The sequence below is a fragment of the Tamandua tetradactyla genome, chromosome 3 (genome assembly GCF_023851605.1).
Source record: "Tamandua tetradactyla isolate mTamTet1 chromosome 3, mTamTet1.pri, whole genome shotgun sequence".
In the NCBI taxonomy this organism is placed as follows: domain Eukaryota; kingdom Metazoa; phylum Chordata; class Mammalia; order Pilosa; family Myrmecophagidae; genus Tamandua; species Tamandua tetradactyla.
Genome location: NC_135329.1, coordinates 20,304,787 through 20,317,292, shown reverse-complemented (window position 1 = coordinate 20,317,292; position 12,506 = coordinate 20,304,787). Strand labels below are relative to the sequence as shown.

Genomic DNA, 12,506 nt, shown 5'->3' with positions numbered 1-12,506 from the left:
TATTACGTCTTCTTAGAGAATCTTTTTAGAGAATCAATCCCTTTGGCATTATTCAATGCCCTTTTTAACTCTTAATTATTTTCCTTGTCAAGAATCTGCTTTGTTGGAAATTAATATGACTGCTCCAACTTTCTTTAGATTACTATTAGCATAGTATATAGTTCTCCATTCCTTTATTTTTAATCTATGTGTGATTTTATGTTTAAAACATGTTGCCTGTAGTAAAAATATAGTTAGATGTTGTGTTTATCCACTTTGATAGTATCTGTCTTTTAATTTGTGTGTTTAAATCATTCACATTTAACATGATTAATAATCTATTTGGGTTAATATCTACCATATTTAAAGCTGTTTTCTCTTCATTGCCCTTTCTTTGCTTTTTGTTTTTATTTCTGTCTTCCATTCTTTTCCCACCTTCCCTAGTTATAATTGAGTACTTATATGATGTCATTTTCACTCTTCACTTGGCATATCAATTATATTTCTTTTTAATTTTTTCAGTGGTTGCCAAAGAGCTTGTACAATATATTTCAACAAGTCTGAGTCCACTCTCAAATAGCACTATACCACTTCAGAGTAGTGCAGGTATCTTTTTACAGATTTTTCCAATTACTCCCTCCTGTCCCTTATAGCTGTCACTCATTTCACTTAGCCATAAGCTGTAATTATTCAATATATTGTTGCTATTCTTATTTTGAACAAACTATTATCTATAAGATAAATTAAGAATAAGAAAAATAAATATATTTCATTTTACTTTCATTTATGCCTTATTGAATGCTCTTTGTTACTTTATGTAGATATGAGTTTTTTTGTTTGTGTGTGTGTTTGTTGTTTTGTTTGCTATATGGTGGGTGTGCTGGTTTGAAAGGAAGTATGCCCCCTAAGAAAAGTCATGTTTTAATATAAATCCCATTTCTTAAAGGTAGAATAGTCTCTATTCAATGCTGTGTATTTGGGACTGTGATGGGATCATCTCCCTGGTTGATGAGATTTAGTTAAGAACGGTTGTTAAACTGGATTAGGGGATGATGTGTCTCCACCCATCTGAGTGGGTCTTGATTAGTTTCTGAAGTCCTATAAAAGAGGAAACATTTTGGAGAATGAGAGACTCAGAGAGAGCAGAGAATGCTGCAGCACCACGAAGCAGAGAGTCCACCAGCCAGCGACCTTTGGAGATGAAGAAGGAAAACGCCTCCCGGGGAGCTTCATGAAACAGGAAGCCAGGAGACAAAGCTAGCAGATGATACCGTATTCGCCATGTGCCTGTCCAGCCGAGAGAGGAGCCCTGACTGCGTTCACCATGTGCCTTTCCAGATGAGAGAGAAACCCTGAACTTCATCGGCCTTCTTGAACCAAGGTATCTTTCCCCGGATGCCTTTGATTGGACATTTCTATAGACTTGTTTTAATTGGGACATTTTCTCGGCCTTAGATCTGTAAACTAGCAACTCATTAAATTCCCCTTGTTAAAAGCCATTCCGTTTCTGGTATATTGCATTCCAGCAGCTAGCAAACTAGAACAGTGGGGGTCACAGTTCATTATTTTTTTTCCATGTGCCTACCCCATTATTGCAGCACCATTTGTTGAATTTTGGGGGTGGGAGTGGGAGGGGAAATTACATGGGCTGCGAATTGAACCCGGTCTCCTGCATGGCAGCTGAGAATTCTATCATTGGACTACCCTTAGATAATGAGTTTTTGACCTATATGATTTTCCTTCTCTGAAGAACTTCTTTTAACATTTCTTCCAAGGCAGGTCTACTAGCAACAAATCCCTTCAATTTTTGTTTGCCCAAGAAGGTCTTTATTTGTACTTCACTCTTGAAGGATAATTTCACCAGATACAGAATTATAGGTTGGTGGGTCTTTTTCTTTTAATACTAAATATTTACTCTCTTCTTGTTTGGGTGGTTTCAGAAGAGAAGTGTTTTCAGTTTGAATCTGTTATGTACCCCAGAAAAGCCACGTTCTTTAACCCTCATTCACTATTTCTGGGTGGGATCTTTTTTATTGTTTCAATGGAGATGTAACCCATCCAATTGTGGGTGGTAACTTTTGATTAGATGGCTTCCATGGAGATGTGTCTCCATCCATTCAAAGTGGGATTGCTTACTGGAGCATTTTAAGAGGGAACTACTTTGGAAAGAGCTTTAGAGCCAAGAAAGCCACACAGCCAGAGATATTTGGAAATGCAGGAGACTGTCCATGGAATCCTTATGTAAAAAGAAGCCAGGAGAGAAAGCTAGCAGACATTACCATGTGACTTTCCACCTGACAGAGGTGTTCTGGATCCATGGGCTTTTATTGAAAGAAAGTATCTTTCCCTGGATACCTTAGTTTGAACATTTTCATGGCCTTAGAACTTTAAACTTGCAAATAAATTCCCCTTTTTAAAAGCCATTGTATTTCTGGTATATTGCATTCCAGCGGCTCACAAACAAAAACAAAGTCTAATGTAATTCTTATCTTTATTCTTCTGTGTGTAAAGTGTTTTTGTACCTCTGACTTCTTTCAAGATTTTCTCTTCTTCTTTGATGTTTGGAACTTTCCATTTGATATGCTTAGGTGTAGATTTTTTGTTATTTATCCTGGTGGATTCTTTGAGCTCCCTGGGTCTGTTGCTTGGTGTCTGTCATTAATTTTGGAAAATTCTCAGTCATTAGTAATCCAAATATTTGTTTTGCTTTGTTCTGTCTTCTTTTGATATTTTCCACTTTTTGTAATTGTCCCACAATTCTTGAATGTTCTTTTCTTTTTCATTCTTCTTTTCCATTTATATTTCTATTTTGGAAGTCTCTATTGGCATATCTTCAAGTTCACTTATTCTTTCATCAAACCTGTCCAGTTTAATGATGAGTCTATTAAAAATATTCTTCATTTCTGTTACTGTTTTTTTCAATTGTTAATATCTTCTTTTGATTCTTTCTTAGAGTTTTCTTTTCTCTGCTTGTGTTACCCATCTGTTTATGCATGTTGCCCACTTCATGCATTACAGCCCTTATCAGATCGATCTTAGTTATTTTAAATTCTCCATCTAATAATTCCAAAATCTGTGCCATATCTGAGTCTTGTTCTGAAGCTTGCTCTGTCCTTTTCAAGTGTGTTTTTAACGTTTTAGTATGCCTTGTAATTTTTTGTTGAAAGCTGGACATGATGTACCAGATAATATGGACTGTGGTAGGTAGGACTTTTGTGTGAGGCTTTATATTTATCTAGTTTAGGAGTTAGGCAGTATTTACTTTTTGTTGTAGCTTTAGGTGTCAGAGGCTAAACTTTTCTATAGTGCTTTGTTGTTGTCTTCCATGTTTTCTTTGGTTTTCCCTAAAAAACTTCTTAAATAAGGTTAGAGCCTTGTCCTTTCCTTTGTAATACCCTGTTATTATACAGGAGCTGTATTCATATGATAGCAAGCTGCGGGTGCAGGGGGAATATTATATATAGCTCTATGTTTCAGTCTTTAGGTGAACCTGTGCCCCTGAGCTATCACGTTACCAAGTGTTTCTCAGGATTTCCTACCCCCTTAAATAAGACAAGAAAGCTAGAGGGAGCTGGATTTGGGCTTCTTGTCTTTCCCCGGGTTAGGTAGGCCCTGGGAAATGCTAAATCGGTTAGGCTCTGGTAAAATATTTTATTTTGAAAGCAGTCCTTTATTGATGTGTCCCTTTGACCAAATATTTCAGCATGGTTACTATGTCCCTCCCCCTTTTGGAAGTATAAGGAATTTTCATCCAGTCTTCACAGTGAGAACTTGGTGAGACTCCTGGAGGTAAAACTCATGAAAGTGTGGATAGTCCCAGAGATTCCCTGGAATTTCTGCCTCTCAAGCTCGTCATCGCTGAGCCTGCAGCAATTCATCAGTTGATGTTTATGTATTCCCATTGGTACTGGCTTCAGTGGAGCACTGCTGCTGCTTGGCTTCTGCCCCAGGTAACCTGGGATTCTCTGTCTGCTTCTCACTACAGCTTTTTGGGACAGCTGCTTGCTTTGTGACCTGAATTCTCTGATGAATCTAAGAAGAGCTGTTTTTTTCAGATTGGTCAACTTTTTTCTTATTATTAGCATGGAAGTGATGACTTCCAAGAACTTCGTATGTTGAAGCAGAAACTGGAAGTCCAGTGTTTTCATTAAGTAACTGAGTTTAACATTCTCTTGCTGTTTCTTTTGGATGTTTCGAGTTCTGACATGTAGCTTATAGCAGAAGACTCTGGGCAAAGGGGAGGGAAGGTTAGAAACCTCCTGCTGCTAACGAGTGAAACGGTTTCTTATTTTGACTTTTTTTTAGCTTAGTGGCCAACAATATCAAATGGAGGAGAATAGATTACTCTATTGGGTTATAATTGTCAAGAGAAAATAGTTTACATGACTCAAATATAGGTTAAAGGTGTGTGCATATCAGCTAATGCACATCAGAGTCCCTTGAGTCAAACAAGGAGTTTGATGATCATGATGATTAATATGCAACCATGTGATGACATTGTGATTTATTGATTATATATGTAGAACAGAATGATCGTATGTTAAGAATGTTTTTGTTCGTTTGTTGTTAAATTTTTTTAAATTAATAAATAAAATTAAAAAAAGAAAGAAACAAGGAGTGTGACTCGAGTCAAATTTTATAGAGTGAGGAGAAGAATGTCCTTGTGCTTTGTCTCAGGTAGCAGTTTTCATCTCTAATGGCTGGAAACTTGCAAATGAAACAACTGGATACTGTTCCAGTTTTCATACCTCCTGCTCAGATTCTTCGGTGCAATCCCATCCCCATAGCCATCAGAACAGCCTTTGCAAGAGTGGTAAGCAGAATTCTAAGATAGCCTCTGACTGTATAATCCTTTCTCACTGAGTATGAGCAGGACTTGTGAATATGGTGATGTTACATGACAAAGGAGAAGGGATTTTGCAGCTGTGATAAGAGTCCCTAATCAGTTGAGTTTAATTGAATTGGGAGATTAATCTGAGTTGATCTGACCTAATCAGATAAGCCCTTTAAAAGAGACTTAAAGCTGAAGAGATTCTTCTGCTGGCCTTGAAGAAGGAATCTGCCAGGGAGTGAGAAGGTTTCTGGAGTGACTCCTGTGGAAAGGATCTGAAGGTGGGTTCTCGGAGCTTCAAGTGGTCCCCAACCAATAGTCAGCAAGAAAATGAGACCCTCTATCATTCAGTTAGGAAATGAACCCCAATAACAATTGGAATGAGAGTGGAAATGAACTCTTCTCCACTCAAGCATCCAACTAACTAGAACTGCAGCCTAGCCAGGGCTTTCTTTTGAGACACTGAGTGCAGGACACAAGTCATACCCCAAATCCTGAAACACAGAAACTGTGAGATAATAAATGGGTATTGTTTTAAGTTGCTAATTTTGTAGTAGTTTATTATACATTAATAGAAAACTAATATATCCAGTTAAGGGGCAAGAGACATAGCAAAAAGGAGGGGAAAGAAGAGAAAGAAGGCAAGGGTCAAAGACAAGGTTACCTGTGAACCCGCTGTCATTTTTTCTAATCTTTTTATATAACTCATAACTATTTCACAAGCATTTGGTCAAAGACACCCTGAAGGTGAGGACATGTTTGGGCCAGTGAGGGTACTGACAAATTTCCAGGACCCTCTGATCCATCCTGTAAATTATTTGTTATGATTGCCAGAAGTTGATGAGTATATTTTAGATTTAAAACTAAATCTTCTTGGAGATCAACTTACTTTTTGACAGACAGTGTGCTAGTCTTTGCCCACCAAAATGAAGATGCATCTACCTATCCTGAAAGCAGATCCTGAATAGCTGAAATACCTTCATATTAATACTATTTAACCCTTGTAATATTACCTTTCTAATACTGGTTGAGCACCTCTTTCTTAGTAAATATGTTCTCACATTGTGAGGTTGATACCAGAGCAGCTCTAACACCACTGTTGGAGCTAATTAAAAATATAGAACATCAAAAGGCCCACCTAATTATTTCTTGTATCTGTTCTAGCTACTATCCAAGGGATATAGCGTTAGAGTAAACCTTTGGTGCTATCCAAAACTACTGGGGAAACAACACAGTATAAAATATACCTTAACATTGTTGTGAAATTGGGATTTGATCTTATAGAAAAGCAGCCTCTAAAAGGGTTTTTAGATAAGAATAAACTACTCAAGTAAATGAAACAGTCATGGCCTTGGGTGTGGTATTAATCAGAATCCTAGTACTTTAAAATATATAAGATAACATAACAGCTATTAAGAATTTTAGCTTTTTAGAAATAAGGTAGTTTTATTGCTCTCTTTTTATGTTTATTATTGTCTGAATTTTTGAATTTCACAAAAGCAGCACAAACGCATAAAAGATAATAGATTTTCTTGAAAGGACACAGTTGAATCACTTGAGGAAAAATGCTTTCTGTGTTTGGGTAGAATATTGAAGAAAGTAAATAATCACATTTTATAGCCACACCTAAGTTTAGATCATTTTTCCTTTTTTTTTTAACATGGGCAGGTTCCAGGAATTGAACGTGGGTCTCCAGCATAGCAGGCGAGAATTCTGACACTGAGCCACTGGTGCACTGCCTGATCATTTTTCCTTTCAACTACAGCTGCTTTAGCTTTTACTATTTATAAATTTCTTTGATTTTACAATTTGAATACATCTCTATTGGCATGTGTTTGAGCCTACTGTTCAGTGGATAGGTGCAGTAGATGGAGCTTGGCATTTCCAGTCAGTGACTGAGAAGCCTTAAATGGCATTTTAGTTTGCCACAGCTGCCAGAATGCAACCACTGGAGATGAATCAGCTTTTAATAAGGGGATTTATTTAGTTAAAAATTTATAGTTCTTCAGTGGTAAAGCAGCTAACTTTCATCTGAGGTTCTCTGTTACATGAAAGGCACATAGTGATGTGTTTACTTTCACTCCTGGCTTCTGGGTTCCAACGGCTTTCCCTGGGGAGATTCCTTTCAACATTTCCAAACTTCTGGGCTGAGCTGCAAGTGCTAAAATGAGGTATGCTGAGCTGTTTGTGCTGTGCTGTTGAGCAATCTCTTTTACGCCTCTCTTTTGAGCCTCCAGCTAATTAAATTAAACACCACTCATTGTGGAAGCCACTCCTCTTAGTCCACTGCAGATGTAATCAGCCATAGATGAATTTCACATGCTAATGATTCAAGTCCACAGCAACAGAACTAGGCACCATCACCTGGCCAGGGTGACACCTGAACCAGACTACCAAAGATGGAGATACCATGTGATCACAGTAATCCAGAATTCTGGGCCATTTTATGGAACACACTTCCCTCAAGAGTTACACCACAGTAGCCTTAAAATTTTTAGTTAATATAAGTGACTTCCACCTCCAGCCAAAATAGGGTAACAAGTACAGGATCTACCCTTAGATGGTGATTGAATCATATCCTCCACAAAAGGCAAGTTCAGATCCCAACCCATGGTGCTGTGGATGTGAACTCATTTGTAAATAGGACGTTTGAGATGTTTTTAGTTAAGGTGTGGTCCAATTGAATCAAAATGGGTCCTAATCCATTACTGAAGACCTTATAGCGAAGACCACAGAGAGAAAAACCATGGAGAAAAGCAAGAAGCTAGAAGTCAATGGAATCCAGAAGATAAAGGAGAAACAAAGGAAACCCAAAGATATCCAAGTAGCCAGAGGATACTGGCCTCAGGAAGGAGAAAGCCATCTAGCCTCTGAAACCATGAGCCAATAAATTCATGTTGTTACTACGGCTGCCCATTATATGGTATTTATTTTAGCAGCTTGAGAACTAAAACACCCTCCCACCTAACACAAATGAAAAAGGACTATTAAAAAAAAAAAGAACCTGTGGTTTTCAAGGACAGGCAATAATGGTCTATGATCCCTGAGAGACATGAAAAAATTAAGTGTGCTCTACTATTGCCCCAGATCATTGCCTTGAGAAAGGTTCCATTCTGCAGTGAAGTTGGAGGGTGTATTAGCTAGGGTTCTCTAGAGAAACAGAATCAGCAGAAGATTTCCATAGATTCCAAATTTATGAAAGTGTCTCATGTAACTGTGGGAATGTAGAGTTCAGGGCCTTTAGGGCAGGCTGCAAGCTGGTCACTCCAATGAAGGTTTGCAATGAACTCTCAGGAGAGGCTGGCTGGGCAACCATGGGAATGGAAGAGTCCAAAATCTGTAGAGCAGGCTGTGAAGCTGGAGACACCGATGAGTGATCTGGATGAACTCCACAGAAGAGGCTTGCCAGCTAAAGCAGGAAGAAGTGACTGTCTCTTCTGAATTCTCTTTAAAAGCCCTCTGGTGATTAGATTAAGCATCACTCATTGCAGAAGATAGTCCCCTTAGCTGATTACAAATGCAACCAGCTGTGGATGCAGCCAGTATAATCATGATTTAAGTCCATGAAATGTCCTCATAGAAACACACAGGCCAGCACTCGCCTGACCAGATGATCAAGCATCACTCCCTGGCCAAGTAGACACATGAACCTGACCATGACAGAGGGCGTGTTCTACATGAAGCCTAGTAGACTCCCAAAGGTGAGGAGACAGAGTCAAGAGTCTGAGGATGTCAAGGTGGCTAGAGCGTTTGCAGGGAAGAACACCAGAGAGGGCTGCACAGAAGGGAAATTCAGGAGCTCAGTAGAGGAGTGCCTTCAAATATTCATCAGAGTGCTAGTCAGTGCATGCATATAAGGAAAACACCCAAGGCTGAAGAAAGAACCATCTAAAAGAATCAGAAGGGAAAGTACTCATACCTCACACAACTCATCATATATGAGAATAATCCTTGTCCCCACCAATCAGGCTGGGAAAATCTGTTAATTCAAGGGAGACTAGGTGGAGTGATGAGAAGGGTCTTGCCTCAGTAATGGGGAATATTTAGCCCTAGATTAAATCCTGTTCATATCCCAACTAATAAATCTTAAGACAAGACCTGAATGGATCCAAATTATTTCCAATCAACTTAACCACAATTCCAAGACAAAGCTCAAGCATATTTTCAGGAATACAGAAATATCTGGCACTCAGTGAGGTAAAATTCACCATATTTGGCATCTAGTTAAAAAATTATGAGGAATACAAAGAAGCAGGAAAATATGACACATAATAAGGAGAAAAATTAATCAATTAAAATTGACTCAGACCTAATATAGAGTTAGTGGAGAAAGACATTAAAATAGTTATTGTAACTGTATTCCATAGGTCCAAAATAGTACAGAAAGAATTGAACATGTTAAGGAGAGATATGGAAGATATATAAAAGACCCAAATTAAATTTCTGAAGATGAAAACTACAAGGTCTGAGATAAAAAATATGCTCAATGGGATTAGAGTCATATTAGACATCACAAAAGAAAAGAAGAAATTATCCAAAATTTAACTGTAGGGAGAAAATAAACTGGAGAAAAATTGAACAGAGAATCAGTAAGCTATGTAATAATTACATCAGCCTAATATAACTGTAATTGGAATCATCCAAGGAGAAAAGAGAGAGGAAGGGACAGAAAACATTTAAAGACATAAATAGCAAACTCTTAGAAGAAAATGGAGGGATGCATCTTCAGAATCTTGTGGTAGGCCACAGTTTCTCAGACTTTAAACCAAAAGCACAAGCAACAAAAGAAAAAATAGATAAATAAGAGTTCTCAAAATTAAAATTTTTGTGCATCAAAGGACATTATCATGAAAGTGAAAAGACAATTAACTCAATGGGAGAAAACAATTGGAAACCACATATCTGATAAGGGTTTAATATCCAGAATATATAAAGAAATCCTCTCAACAATAAAAAAAAAGCAAACAACCCAAGTGAAAAATGAACAAACTTATTGTAAAGGGTGCTAGATTGTAAGCTCTTATAGCAGTAAAATATATTCAGGAGCTGTAACTGTTATTTCTAAATTTTGAGACACTGAGATATTTGTGTAGAACCTGGTCATTCCCTGAAATTTCAGTATTTATGTGACACCTGAGACTCTGAGTTAGCACACAGAAGCTGTGAAAGTCAGCATTACTCCATAAAGCAACTTGTTAAAAAAGTGATCAGACATTGACTGAAGATATAAATGAAGCTGATTTGGATAGGAATAAGGTAAAACAGAATACAGTGGAAAGGATGATATGGTCCATATTTTAAAACTTCAACTTCTGTGTGAGACCAAAGGAAGGGATGTTTATTTGGTGCAAAATTTGTATTTTGAGTAGCACATTATCTAATTTAACTTGCATGGTCAGTTTATTTGAACACTATAATTGTATGGAATCTTGAATAGGGCATGCGATCTTTTTGGTTTGCACAGGTTGGTGTGATGCCCCTATATTTCCCAGAGTAATTTGGACAGAGAATAAAAAAGTATTTACAAAGTCCCTTGGAGGACTGGGGGGGGGGGCACAAAATATTCAACTTTCCCATCTGGGGAATTCCTGATATCTCACAAGCAGTGGTGATAACCAATTCAATAGGCTGAGCCCTTGATCTTGGGGTTCACCCCTATGAAACTTATTCCTGCAAAGGAGAAGCTAAGCCTAATTATAATTATGCCTAAGAGTCACCCTCAGAGAATCTCTTTTGTTGCTCAGATGTGGCCTCTCTCTAAAGCCAACTCAGCAGGTGAACTCACTGCCTCTCCCTCTACATAGGACATGATTCCTAGGGGTATAAGTCTCCCTGGTATCATGGGACATGACTCCTGAGGATAAGCTGGGACCCAGCATCATGGGGTTGAGAAAGCCTTCTTGACCAAAAGAGGGAAGAGAGAAATGAGACAAATTAAAGTTCCAGTGGCTGAGAGATTTCAAACAGAGTTGAGAGATTATCCTGGAGGTTATTCTTATGTATTATATAGATATCCCTTTTTAGTTAATAGTGTATACAGTAGCTGGAGAGAAGTACCTAAAACTGTTGAACCATGTGTTCTAGTAGCCTTGATTCTTGAAGATGATTATATAACTATATAGCTTTTACAATGAGACGTGTGATTACAAAAACCTTGGGTCTAATGCTCCTCCAGGGTATGGAGAGATGAGTAAAAAATAAGTAAATAATTGGGGGGAGGATAAAGAATTTAAAAAATTGGGTATATTGAAGATTAGTGGTTAATGAGAGGGAGGAGTAAGGGGTATGGGACGTGAGTTTTTTTTCTTTTTTCTTTTTAATTCTTTTTCTGGAGTGATGCAAATATTCTAAAAATGATCATGGTGATGAATACAGAAATATGTGATGATATTGTGAGCCATTGATTGTATACCATGTATGGACTGTGTGTGAAGATTTCTCAATAGAAATATATTTTTTTTAATGGGCAAACAACTTAAGTAGACATTTCTTCAAAGAAGACATACAAAAAGCTAAAAAGCACATGAACAGATGCTCAATATCACTAGCTATTAAGGAAATACAACTCACAAGGACAATGAAATCTCATTTCACACCCACCAGAATGGCGGCAATTAAAAAAAAAAACCAGAAAACTACAAGTGTTGGAAAGGATGTGGAAAAATAGGAATACCTATTCATTGCTGGTGGAAATGTAAAATGGTACAGCCACTGTGAAAGACACTTTGGCAGTTCCTCAGAAAGCTAAGTACAGAATTGCCATATGACCCAGAAATCCCACTACTCGGTATATACCCAGAAGAATTGAAAGCAGGGACTCAAACAGATACTTACACACCAATGGCCATAGCAGCACTATTCACAATTGCCAAAAGATGGAAGCAACTCAAGTGTCCATCACCTGTGAATGGTAAACAAAATGTTGTATGCATGAAACATTATACAGTCATAAAAAGGATGAAATACAGCCATAAAAAGAAATGAGGTACTGATGCATGTGATAACATGGATGAAACTTGAGGACATTATGATGAATGAAATAAGTCAAACACAAACAAATATTGTATGATCTCATCGATATGAACTAATTGTAATAAGTCAACTCATACAATTAGAATCTAGACTGTAAGTTACCAGGGGATGGACTAGGGGTAGAGAATAGGGAGTTGATGCTTAATTTGTACAGAATTTCTATTTAGGTTTATGGTTAGTATATTATTGTGGGTGTAATTAACAGCACTGAATTATATATGTGAATGTGGTTAAAAGGGAAAATTTAGATCTTTTAAGTTTAAAAGATTTGAGTTTAAAATGTCTTCTTTGTCCCTGACATTTTTCAGTTTTAATACTTTATGTCTAAATGTAACTTTATTCTGCTTAGGATTTGTTGTACTTCTAGAATTTGAGGATTCATGCTTTTCATTAATCCTAGATAATTAGTTATCTAGTCATTCCACTGCTCATTCTGTTTCTCCATTTTTAAATGTTTTATTCTTTTCTAGAACTCCTATTAGATATTTACTGCATTTTCTCATTTTATCCTCCCAAGTCTTCCAACTGTCTTTCATATTTTCAATTTATCTGTGCAGCATTCTGCTTAATTTTCTTAAAGCTGTCAGATCACTAATTCCCTCTTTAGTTGTGTTTACTTCACTAATCTGTTTTTAACCAATCTGTTGAATTTTTCATTATAATT

At 37.3% G+C, this 12,506-nt stretch overlaps 1 long non-coding RNA gene across 1 annotated transcript in view; it reads right to left on the bottom strand.

The window, feature by feature from the left end:
- LOC143675980 (uncharacterized) overlaps positions 1 to 11,711 on the bottom strand; it is a 62,917-nt gene extending 51,206 nt beyond the window's left edge. The window contains exon 1 of the long non-coding RNA XR_013171730.1: positions 11,645 to 11,711. This is a non-coding gene — a long non-coding RNA (uncharacterized LOC143675980). The remainder of the gene's footprint in view (positions 1 to 11,644) is intronic.
- Positions 11,712 to 12,506: the final 795 nt, after the last annotated feature.